At 46.3% G+C, this 13,234-nt stretch overlaps 2 long non-coding RNA genes across 2 annotated transcripts; one reads left to right on the forward strand and one right to left on the reverse strand.

Annotated features, from left to right (window-relative positions):
• The first annotated feature begins 5,374 nt into the window (after window positions 1–5,374).
• LOC119106247 (uncharacterized) lies at window positions 5,375–12,811 on the forward strand. Its single transcript, XR_005095112.1, has 3 exons — window positions 5,375–5,408; window positions 7,195–7,848; window positions 12,435–12,811. It is a non-coding gene; the product is annotated as an uncharacterized LOC119106247 (long non-coding RNA).
• Window positions 10,865–12,435, reverse strand: LOC119106246 (uncharacterized). Its single transcript, XR_005095111.1, has 3 exons — window positions 11,992–12,435; window positions 11,445–11,579; window positions 10,865–10,981 (listed from the first exon to the last, which is right to left on the reverse strand). It is a non-coding gene; the product is annotated as an uncharacterized LOC119106246 (long non-coding RNA).
• Window positions 12,812–13,234: the final 423 nt, after the last annotated feature.

Raw genomic sequence — 13,234 nt, forward strand, 5'->3', positions numbered from 1 at the left:
GATGTTGCAAATAATCATTGCCGTTGTTGTTATCATGGACTTGAACACAAATCTCATCACGGCCACCTTGTTGCGGAAAAGTTGAAATCTTGGCCCGGATGTTTGTTGTTGAAAATAGTAGCCATGAGTAACTTATGTATGTGTACCAATCAGGAGCATGTCCGGTCCCGGTTTACGCTTTTCAGACGACATGGCCATTTTTGGACATGATTCCACGTTGGTTGTATCTAACTCAAAACCTATCAGTATTGGACAGTTTAGGTCACACCATTGCATGGGCAAGGCAGTTCTGCGTCTAAACACGTGTAATGCAACGCATTGGCAGGATTCAAAAGAGGCCAATTTTTGCGACGCAAAATGGTCCAAGCTCATATCTCTCGAACCGATGAAAATAAAAAGGCTGATTTTCTTGCAAACCATGTAAACCGATGCTAAACGCTGCTGACAACATTCTTGGTCACCGGGTGATGAGAAAAATACTTGACCGTGACAAGCTTTTGGAAAAAGTCAAAGTTTTGAAACCGTGATTGTTTCTTTTAAAATTAAAGGCCGTGGTCCATGCAGTGTGTACATGAAGCGGCAAGTGTTTCTGTGCAGTTACTTCAAAACGATGGAAAACGATGTAACAAGTTGCTGACTATGTTCATAATCACGGAGTAATGGAAAACAATTCGACCGTAACCACTTTTTTCGAAGGAAGTCAACTTTTTGGAAAGATCATTTTTGTTACAAAATGAAAGGTGGTGCTTAATGTAGTGCGTGAATGAAGCCGGAAAATATTTATGTGCATATGTATAGTTTTTAGAGCAATTGCATATGTTTGCGGGATTTCTATTTTTTTCTCTCAAATAACTCCAAATATAAGCAAATTAAAAAAATCGACTTTCACCATCGTGTTCGCCGTGTAATTACACGACCATTAATGTATTCTACAATGAGATTGCATTTCTTTGAAGATATACCATTTTTGGTGCCCGCAAATATTCCAAGGTTTCGCTTCTCAAGCCACATCCGTTCGAAATCAGATTGCACTTGCAAACCATACACAAGGATGTTATTCACCACGGCCACTTTGGTGCGGAAAAAATAAAATTATGAAACAGTATCTGAAATGAGAGCCAAAAGGAATGTCAGTGTGTGTGTGTGTGTGTGTGTGTGTGTGTGTGTGTGTGTGTGTGTGTGTGTGTGTGTGTGTGTGTGTGTGTGTGTGTGTGTTGTGTGTGTGTGTGTGTGTGTGTGTGTGTGTGTGTGTGTGTGTGTGTGTGTGTGTGTGTGTGTGTGTGTGTGTGTGTGTGTGTGTGTGTGTGTGTGTGTGTGTGTGTGTGTGTGTGTGTGTGTGTGTGTGTGAGCGGGAGCATGGTTTCTCTCGGTTCATGCTTTTTACACAACATAACCATTTTTGGACATGATCCCACGTTGGTGGTATCTAAATCAAAACCGATCAGCAAAAGACAGGTTAGGTCACACCTTCGCATAGGCAAGGCCATTCTGCGTGCAAACAGGTTTAGTGCAGCACATTGACAGCATATATAAACGGCTGATTTTTGGGACGTAAAAGAGACTAAGGTCATATCTCGAACCAGTGAAAATAGGATTCTGATCTTACCTGCAAACCACGTAAAACATTGTCAGAGCTTGTTCACTACTTTCTTCATGACCGGTTTATCAGAAAAAATTTGATTGTGACCGTTTGTTCTAAAAATCCTAAACTTTTAACGTAACATTTTTGATATAAATCGAAAGTCCCTGATCCATTTAGTGTGTGCATGAAGCGGCAAGTGTTTCTGTGCATGCAAACAGTTTCTAGAGCAATTACAAATGGTACCGTGGTTTCTGAAGGTTTCCTTTTTTAACTCCAACTTTCAAGCGACACAGCGCTGTTACAAATATTCATCACCATTTTTGTCATCATGTGATTGTACACAAATCTCTCCACGGCCACCATGTTGCGAATAAAGTTAAAATCTTGACCCGTATGATTTTTGGTGAAAATGAAAGCCAAAGAGTTGCTTAAATGTGTGTACCAAGCGGGAGCATGTTTTGTCCCAGTTTACGCTTTGTACCAGGATTTAAAAACGACTGAATTTTGGGTCGTAGAATAGTCTAAGCTCATAGCTCTCGCACCAACAAGAATGAAAGGCTGTTTTTCCTTGCGAACGACGTAAAACGTTGTTACAAGGTGTTAATTACGTTCTTGTTCAACGGGTGATGAGCATATTTGATCGTGACTATTTTTCCTAAAAAACAGCTTTTTACATGGAATTTTGTGTTATAAAATGAAAAATCTTCATCCATCTAGTGTGTATATCAAGCGGCAAGTGTTTCTGTGCAAGTAGACAGTTTCTAGAGCAATTGCAACTTGCAGAGGGGCTTCTAAACGTTTTTTTTTTCATTTAACTCGAGAACTAGGCATGTGAGAAAACTTCAATTTAAATAGTGTATTGCACGCGGGATTACGCGTCTAAAAATGTACAATACAATGAGATTCCACCAGTTTAAATAGGGATCGTTTTTGGCGCGTGCAAATTCCATAGCTTTGTTTCTGCAACCAGCTCCGTTCGACAGCAGGCTGCACTTGTAAACGATACACAATGATGTTAAATGATATCGGAAGGCAACACAGATCTCACTACGATCCTTTTCGTGCGTGCATGAAGCGCAGGACCTCGCATAACATCTTAACTGGGGGGGGGGGGGGCGAATGCCCCCGCGGTGACCGAAATCCCCCCCCCCCCCCAGTGAACGCATTTTGCCCCCATAGTGGGAGATCACATACAGATAAGCAAGAACCGGCAATGCACTGTCTCAGCAGAGAAATCAGCCATGGGGAACATGCCTGAAGCTCACAAGCATGAACGACGACGTTATCATATTTATAGTTTTTCACAGCGTCTTTTTTCCTACCATGGTAACTTCTTGGCAGCCAGCGGTTTCTTTACGAATAAGGCGCGATTAATCCATGCAAGTGATCACAAGTCTTGCCGCGGCCACTTTGATGCAAAAAAAACATCAATTTCATAAACGGGCGATTCTTCGACCCATATGAGGGCCAATATGAAATTCAGCACACGTACAAGTCGGATGCATGTTCAAATTGAAAACGGCCGTTTCTTGGGTAGTAAAATGTTCCAACCTCATATCTAACGAACCAATGGAAATAGAAGGGTGCTTTGACTTGCAAACGATGTAAGCCGATGTTGTCACTTCTTGACCACATTTTTTAGAAGTATATCCCTCGTTCCTCTCTTCAGAAAGATACAGGAACGGGTTGCATATGATGAGGTGTTCCGCCACGTCTTGCCTGTGTTGTGCCATCATCAGCATGGGTACATTCTTAGGCGTTCGGGCAGCAAGCACTTTAATGTTTACAATAAAAAATCGGCTCGGGAGGCCATCTCGGACGGATACCAGACTGATCATTCGGCTGCTTTTCAGAGCTGGTGAGGCATTCCACGAAAAATCGACAAGTGCCTTACACCCTCATCCCTCAGACTTTGATTAAAATGGTCTCAGGGGATGCCATCAGCACTGAATTCGACTGTGACATTTTAAAATCGCTCAGCTGCACCGTCTCGGAGTTACAGCCTTCGACAAGTGCCATTTACCTTGTTGCAATGCTACCTTCGGTAGCAATTTTTTCACTTACTAGAAATATAGTTTGGCAAATCCGTACCTTGAAATGATTAGAAAACTGTCGTGAATAGTTGGGTGTCAATCTTCAAATTGTCAATGCACAAAGTAATAGTTAGGACATTATGAGGTTTTGCAAGGCGCAAAGAAAAATTTTCACATGTGATATTGATCTTTTCCTCATTTCGTGTCAAAAAGCGTAGTTTGGTCCTCAAAGTCCAAAAGAGTCGGTTATCCCCTTGGAAAGATATGGACCATGTATCGACACAGCATGCGTAACGCACGAAGACTGGGCATGCGACGCGCCGCCTCAGCCGGCTGCCCCTTTTCCCCTCATGGCCCGCTTGATCTGTTGTTACCACGATTGTCAGCTGGAATGCGTGACCTTAGACGTACTGACGGATCGTTCAACGTGTGGGCTGACGAGGAAGTCTTTTTAACTTTACCTTCCTTTTTTTCCTTTACCTTTCAACTACTTAAGACCAGGTGCTAATTCTGGATTACCGTCGACCATGACATACTAGCTGTGAAGCTGTGTTTAAACGTGCGCATTCTGCTCCGATATTAACATCACCTCTCCCATCCGTAAGTTGAGTGCATTTTCCCATTCCCATCTCGTTCCGACTTCTTCCCTTCTTATTTTAATGTTCACTTATTTTTTGTGCGGAAACGGTCTATCGATCCTTCACTGTTACCTGTGCTAGCATGAAGCCCGTCATTTCATTGAATTCCCGCTTGTGCCAATGTTCGAGACCCGTGGCGTTTCGTTCCTGTTCTCCATCTTTTACGAGTACTCCAAAGCTATTCATTTACAGAGACGGCACCCACACACCACACCAGTCGCTTTCACTCACCTTTTCATAGTTACTCTTGGCAGTTGAATTCACTTCTGATCTTTCCTACGTTGCATCCCACAAAAATTACATACAAGTTCCCCCACCCCTCCTGATGTACTCGACAATGCAAGTGCTACCAAGTCAAACTTCCGTTTCTTTGTAAGAGTGATCTCTTAATCTGTGAACACCTTTTTTACATGCTGACGGGCTGACTCAGCCGGCGCGTGACGTCACGTACCAATTTACTTTGTGGTCACGTGATGTGACGTAGGGCGAATACTGGGCTGTGATTGGCGTTGACATATGTGCTGACGGCAGATCGAACGCGGCTCATGCACACTACCGGAACCGGGGTAACTGTGGCAGCGGGGGGGGGGGGGGGGTTAGGAGATGAGTGCATACTGCGAGGGTGGTGTAGTCTCGCTCATTTGGTACGGCTCAGAAGTCAGACAAGGATCCAGTGATAGGGCCTGGGGTGAGTGCCGTCTGCGTGGCTGGAGCACGTAGTCGTAACTCTTACGAGAGTGACGTCTCAGCAGCCCCAGTGGTGCCGATTCATTTGGGAACTCCAAAACAGAGCATGACGAGGTTTAAAGGGAGTATCCAACCTTCTTTGTTCTTTCACTTAAAGGGAATGTTACGCATTTCAAGATATTGAGATAAGCACCAGATATGATGGGAAAAGCTTACTTGTAACTATTGGTAAGTTTTCAAGGCTCAAAAGCGACTCTAAGTAGCAAAATTTCTAAGTTTGCAAAAAAGTGTCCCATTACGTTACCGTTTGGTGGCGTCATGGAATGGTTTTGTGACGACAGCAGTACTTGGCAACATCTGGCAGCCAAACCTAAAGAAAACCTCGAAAGGCGCTAAAGCTGACGCCCGCCGGCCATTCTGGTGGCGAGGTTTGTGTGGGTGGCCAGCAAGGTGGCCAGCCAGTGAATGGTTTGGCCGCGAATTTTTGTCTTTGCACTGGTCGTAGGACAAGCTTTGGTGGGCAGTTTGACATGCGCAACCATTGACCTACAACAGACTAGACAAACTTCTCGACTTAACAAAACACGCCGCCCGGCAACGTCGTGGAAGGGAAAGCGTTTTTCTGCGGCGCTTACCAACCATTGGAACTGCTATACGCGGACGTTTCGTGATGCCGTATGGGGCGTGAATATGACGAGAAGCTGCTCTGCGATCGGGTGTAGTAAGAGGCAGGGTGATCGGCCTAGACGTGGAGATAGCTCGTCATTCCACAAGTATTTTTGAGATCGATCGTGCATAAATTAGTGGTTTTTTTGTGTGCAGGTCTGCGCCATGACTGTCAACCTGCGCATTTGCTGGTAATCAAGGTCGAGATATGAAGCTATCTCTTTAATTTGTTTTGCTCAGACACGCTGTGTGCTTTCCTACTATTATCTAAGCATTTTATCACGACTGAACCCAGCTGCATCCACCTTTAGGATACTAAATATGCATGTTGGCAAGTGGGTAGGTGGAATGAAGAACATTTAAAAACCAGATGGAAAATACCTATCAAGGATGGGCGATATCAATGTTTGTCACTTATGAAAGGCTTTCATGTGCTATTCAGCACTGATGGGGTGCTGGTATGGCATTGTTATTGCAGTTGCTTCCTTTCAATTGGAAAATAGCACATAATAGCATGCTATTTGCATGGTTAATAGGGCTCACGAGACAAGACTAAGCTGGACAAAACAAGACTTAAACTAGACAGTGAAAACCACTCCTTGTCATGTGATTTTAGGGTAATGACCGACTCAAACCAGTGTCTTGAAATGGCTGGATATTTAAGCTCTGCACTGTAAGAAATCTTTGCAACAGGGTTCAAACTGTACCAAATGCAACATTTTGTAATTCAGTTCAATCTCAGCTAGCAACTCAATTTGTGTTTACTTTTTAGAGTCCAGAATTTAGGCTTTGGCTAAAATTCTCAAAGTAAGAAATTGTGTACAAAACACCTAAAAAATTTGGTACTGCTGGCTTAGGCCTTGCACACTCTGCCGCACCACAGATTTAGTGAATTAACTGGTTGACAGGTGTGACAAAATGCTTTGATTGTCATCATATTGTATATGGAGCTGAACGAAGGTGTTAGAGGTGTTCACAAATGTCGCATGCATTTGCTGATATCAAAATTGCATGACTCACACTAGATTCTGTTGATTGAGACTGTGCCGGGAAGTGAGAGGCCCACACCGGTGATACTCAAATTTCAACTTTACAGACACTGCCTAAGTGTGCAAATTCACATGGAGCTTGTTATGAAGTTGCCTTGCTATTGTTTCAAGGGAATATACAATTAAATTCCAGCTTGCATCCCACTTGCAACTAGAAATTGTCTTTGGAGCACAAAAGCACAAGCAAACATAACCCCATGTAAGGGACATGTTCTGCGCCATTGAAAATGAATGCCACCTAACCACCACCCCAACTCATAAGACGTCTGTAAATTGTGATGGTGCCATGATGACAATTGAAGCAAAAACAGAAATCTGGCAAATTGTGGTATGGTGACAATTGTGATGCATGATTTGCATTTGTTACATAATGCAGGGCAGCGTTCAGATCACTAACGTGACATGGTCATAATGTACATCACAGCCCTGCTGAGTGTAATGCTTGCAAAATGTGGATCAGATAGGATCAAATGGGTGAAAAATGATGTGGAAGGTGCGTGAGGTCCATTTTGAAGACGCGTGTTTTGTTTCTGTTCCAGGTACCCTCATCATGACCCGAAGCTGCTGAGGAAGTGGATTACTGCAACAAAACGTCAGGGAGAAAAGCAAAGGACACGGAAGCCCTCTCGAGAGTGCACTTCTAGGCAGTTACCACTTCATGGAGGCTGATTCTGAGCCATACGGTGAACGCAGAATGCTGCGTGAGGGAAGGATCCCATCATGGTTTAGGTTCCCGGAGCAGACAAAACCAGTGGCACGCAAAAGTCCCCAAAAGCGCGTTAGCCCATGCACAACTCCACCCTAGCCAAAGCATCCCAGGCACCTGCTTCTCGGGCAGCCGCACCAGCCCGTTCCAGAGGAGGCTGCGGCTGTAAGGTGTGTCGACGTGTAAGTCCTGTGCATTAACGTTGTCAATAGTACGGTATATATACTCTGAATAACATGATATACTATGCGCATATCTCGGTGCCTACACAGCTCGCAGGAGTGCCGAGCCGACGGTGCTGGACATAGGTTATATTTTTGTAACGTACCAAATCGAAACATAAGCTCTGGTCTTATCCGAGTGTGGATGTGGACAGATCTGTTCTCTCACGCAGGTGAACAGCACGCATGTAGTGCATACAAAGGGATAACCATGGCCTGAACTCCAGCAACACACCGGGGCAGTTACTTCGCGCATAAACAACGACGTAAGAATGTCCTCCGTCTGCCAACAGGCTGACAGAAATGATGACATTGGCGTCAGTCGGGGTGCCGCCTGCGAAAAGATCCGCGTTTTCCAACGATTTTGGGCCGTCGATCCGACCTGGGTGGACCCCACCTGTCGAATACATTTAAAGCTGGATACAACCGACTAACACTCATGACAATTATCTTACGAGGCTTTGCTTCTGACTATCTCAAGTCGAGGCCACAAGCCAGGGGAGGGTGATACGACTGGCCCCTCTGCTCGCTGGAATGCTGCAAAGGACCACATCCGGATGAGGGTTAAGAACAATTGTTTCCAGCGTTATCGTTATGGCGTCTTTTCTGTCTGAGAGGGACCATCTGTTTTCTTCTGAGACCAGATATCCCGCCCCCCCCCCCCCCCCCGCTCCCACTTCTGCTACGACGCAAAATCGCAAAATCAGTATGCCTAGATCAGTCTATCAAGCCGCTACCCATGCCGTCGGAGCAAACTGCTGTGCCGTATTGCGTAAAGTTGTTGTCTTAAACAGACCCAGAATTTTCAAAGCCCTCGCTCCCATCATTTCCTAATTACACGCCTGCGAAGGTCGGCCATCCGCCATAGGATTATCATTGCGGAGCTAACTCTTGCTCCTCTCCGCGTGGTGGCGCTAGTGTAGCAAGACCGGAACAACCTTCCGGTCGCCACGCCAATGGGAGTAGGCTGTCTAGACTTATATAGCTCAATGTACGCAACGCAGTGATCGCCGGCTTTTATGGTAGATTACTAAGAATCTGCACCATAAAAAGCACGATATGCTATGAAAACCAGTGTCGTGAATCTCTAACCGAAACCTGCCGAGGACTGTTGAAGATGTCAGTACTGAGCTATCCACATGTCCTTGCCTGCAGCGCTGTAGCCGTGGCATTGATATCTTTTGATGTACGCCGTATTTGCTTTCCTTGTTTTTTATAACTGGAAGTGCGGTCACATGCAAAAATTAACAATGAATCCGTAACATTGCTATGAATTGATCACCAAATCATTGTCATTGCTACGGTAAAGATGGTAAGTTGCGCCACCAAGAAAAATTTTCTTACACAGGATTATTTATGCAGTCACTTGTTAGCTCTGATACAATCATCGTGGTGTTATGGCATTCCGGCTCCCAATAGTCCTTTGGCAGCATTGAATCAGCTGTTAAGTCATTTATAAGCTATAAACTGTTTTCTCACAGGCTTGACATAGGCCAGTCAACCAATGTGGTACTTTGTGAAATGGCACTGGTCAACAGTGTCATTGTGGCCTACTCCAGCGCTGTGCAGTGCATGGCATAAAGAACAATGATATGGTTTTTGTACTGCAATCCCCCACTGCTTTGATAATAAGTTCCATCATGAGGAGATGGGTCAATTGCGCATTCTTGTATTAACTCTGCATTTGACATACGACTGATCAAAAACACAGTATACAATATACCAATCACGTTCAGCAAAGCACACAACCAATAAGTGTCTTCACTTGTTCAGCCTGTTTTGTGAATCCCCAAAACGTGGGTAACACATGCAAACATGTCTTTGGAAAAGCACGTTCTGCATCCAACGATAATGAAAACTAGCATTTCACTCCCCAACAAATATCACATGACACTCCACCAGGAGCATCCATCCTTAGTTGACAGTGCCCAACGCCCGCCAGGACGAGCAAAGCGAAGTTAGCTAGTCATGACAAATTTAACTTCTGGACCGGCTGTGCCGGGTGCGGCTGTCCGCCAGGCTCTCTAGACTCTCGTCTGGCCGATGTCCGCGGTACACATTTGGGTGTGCCACACCGCAGTGCTACGACGGACCAGTGATGGTGACCTGCATACGCTTATCCACGATGGCCTCCAGGAGCGGGCGCACGTGCGGAAAGGTATTCGACACCTTCACCGGCCACAGGATGCACTGGTCGGAGACACGGTTGTAGACGCGAGACGTTCTGGAACCATGCAACGAAGTAGAGTCATAACTAATTAACATTGGGATCCATCACTATGGACTTTCGTTGCTGACAACACGCTTCCCAGAAAATAATAATTCCGACAAAAAATACAAAATGAAAACGAGCATAGACACCATATTACAGAAAAAACTTTCACCACTTGGTTACACCAAACGGCCAAATGACGACGTTCTGTAACTCTGACCAGGTCATTTTCCATGAATGAATTTCTGGGATCAATGTATAACATGATAGAACTTGGTATGTGCCTTGAGCACATCTGGTCGCAGGAATACCGTTTGTACGAGACTCATGGCGTTCCTTCATGTGCCACATTGCTCGGCAGAGTCCACCCCGCCCTGACATCAACTGGTCTTGAGCGGCCACTGTCACCGGATGCAGGCCATCCCAGCCATGGGCACAGTAGGGAGCAACACTGCTGTTCCCGCTCACCCACCGCCGCGCGTGCTAAGGCAGACATACGAACTGAGGCGGACAATTGTTACTCGGGGTCACCGCCAGGTGCACAACACCCATTGTGTTTTTGAAGGGTACTCATTGTAATCACAATGTTTTGCTCGTTCTGGGAGAATGAGAAGAACTTTCTGGATTGAGCCCAATCTCTTAAAGGCGCGAAGATGTCACAGCCCGTTAAATACTGCTTTTTACATGATCACAGGGCTACCAACTGTTTCCTAACTACTAGCGACTATCCTGAATACCACAAATAGTCAAACCCATGACTACACATTGCTGTGTTTGCTGTGAAACAGGCGATGTATGTACTGCTGTGCTGGAGTATTCAGTGCGCCCCTTGCAGCGGTCGAGCCACGCAGCGCACCCGCGGGAAACCGCCGGTGACGCCGTGGGGCCGCCCCCCCCCCCCCCCCCCACCCGTCCACGCCCAGCGCCCTAAGGTAGCCGCCGGTGGCGCCACGCGGCCGCTCCCAGTCCGCGCCCAGCGCCCAGGGTCATCCGACGTTGGCGCTGCGCGGCCGCCCCCCCCCCCCCCCCCCCCGTCCGCGCCCAGCGCCCGAGGACAGCCGCCCTCCGTCCGCGCCCAGCGCTCGAGGGCAGCCGCCGGTGGAGGCGGGCGTCAGCGGCGGCAGGCAGGTGTGAAGGCGCTCGGGGTCCATGTAACATCGGCTGGCTCCCTGGTTGCCAGTGAGGTTCTGCAAGCAAAAGATAGCGAGCGGTGGAAGCATCACGGTTCGACTCGGCTTTAGCTTAAGGCTTCAGCTTATGAAGGTCATATGCATTATAAGAGGAGGCTGACCGCAATCCGCAAAGAAATTTACTGAGCCTTAATGACAAGCTGAATACCCATCGCTGCCGTCAACTAGCATTGGCGCTGGCTTGAAATCAACAGTGTTGAAGTTGTTTTGGTCTCACTTGCAGGATCTTTGCTCGGCTCGTATATTACCCCACGACAGTGACGCGCGCACGCGCGAGCGACCGGATTACCACTGCCCCGCGGGTTCGGGCACGAATCAGCTGGTGATCCGTCAACTGATCTGACGGGTCACGTGACCCGGCGCCGGGAGGCCTACATCACAGCAGAAATTGTTACAGTTAGGTTATCAATTGGTCTTAATAAAGAGCGAGACATGCGCATCATTAGAAGACATTACTAACATCGGCGAATAAAACGTCCGTGGTGTACTCGGCATGGCCAAGTGCGCAGTGCCACCCGTGTCGCCATCGCCACCCATATTGTCGCCTCCGGCGTGCCCCCTATCGCCACCGCCACCACCAGGTTCCCTCAGGTACCTGTAGCGAAATGAAGCACTGCTTAAAAACGCACAACAGGAGAATCACAGGACGAACATGACTGAAAGCCGCGGATTCATTTTGCAACCACGACAATCATGCAGGTGGCAAACGCCATTCACAGACTCGGAATTAATTGCTGACGTCTAATCTAATTCACACCAGCAAGGCAGTAAGGTGCAGCATGTTTAGAAAAACTCACATCGTACTGTAAATATCTTCGAGATACGAGAAAATTTGCATAGAAAAATGGGTGATAACCTTTTTCCTTATAGGCTTAGGCACCGTTGTAAAACAATCATAGCCAAGTGCAGTACGTACAAGCAGTGCTCCTGAAGCTGTGTGCACACCGCACGGTACAAGGTTGTGTAGTCTAAACAGCACTCTGCTGCCTGAACAAACCAATGGTTACCCTTTAGCAAGATGCAGGATGGTACGCTTGACTGTTGGTAGGCTGGCCTTTCGCATTGCACGTTGCAGGATCATGTATGTGCTGCTGGATACCACCAGCTTCTTCCTTGTTGCCGATCGTATGGAACATAACAGTGTGAAATGGAAATTGTAATAGACTGCAGATGTGGGGTTAATACCTATGATGATGACTGCAACAACTAAGGTGGGGACTTATTTGTAACTCTGCTCTGGATTTAGAGCATGGGAGCAAACAAGCCGCAGTAATGTTTTATACAGCACTGTCCATACAGTGCAGTGTTGGAAAAATTGTCATCTCCTGGTGTAATGTATCCCAGGAAATTTTGTACTACAGGATTGTGACTAAGGTAAAAGGAAATATTTTGTACTCCACTATGATGAAAAACACAGGCTTTGGAAAAACTAATTTTTCCTCTGTTTCAGGCAAAATGAAATCAGAAGATGCAACAGCTTGAGACCTGCTGACTCCATCATGAGCCATATATTGATATCTGCAAGACCACAAATCCTGCATCCACCAGACTTGGAACAGGCTGTGCTGTGACCTAGCTATACAATAGATCATGCATGTGAATGTGGGAAATAAAGTGCGGGAATGATAAATGGAATCGTCTTTGAATGCCAGGAAGTGAAAAACTAGAAGAGAAATCGCACCGGTCTGCCAGTTAGCGAAGATCTCACTTTGTACGCCTTACTCAGCCCTTCTCAAAATTGAAAACCAATTCACCCCCTCAACGATGAACCGCACCGATGGCCAATGGTGCAGCGTACCGCGACAAACAACCGTAAACACAATACATTACCACGTACAACCACCTCACGCTCCGCCTCGATGTCCGCTCCTAATTCAGCGTCGCAAACGTCTCACTTATTCAGTGGCTTATGCTCACCTAGTTCAGGATGCAGCCTGGACATCGCAGAACTCTCCAATTGGTTGATAGGAAACGCCCTCTCGTGACTGATTTGTCAACAGCTTAAATTTTGTGCTCGCAACCGCGTCTTGAACAGATACCACAGCGTTACGAAGTAAGCTGTATAGAGATGGGCAAATGTAGAGTGGGCACTTCTTAGGGCTCTTGCAGAAAAATGGTACTTGTCCAGGAGCACCATATGGTTGGATTTCTTGGCACCTCCTGGTATCCGGAGTACAAAACTGTAAAGGTATCTGTACAGTTAAATTATGTTAATTTTGCCATTTAAGGGCATCAAATTAAAGCTGGTAA

The sequence above is a fragment of the Pollicipes pollicipes genome, unplaced genomic scaffold (genome assembly GCF_011947565.3).
Source record: "Pollicipes pollicipes isolate AB1234 unplaced genomic scaffold, Ppol_2.1 Scaffold_6138;HRSCAF=7277_pilon_pilon_pilon, whole genome shotgun sequence".
NCBI lineage: Eukaryota > Metazoa > Arthropoda > Thecostraca > Pollicipedomorpha > Pollicipedidae > Pollicipes > Pollicipes pollicipes.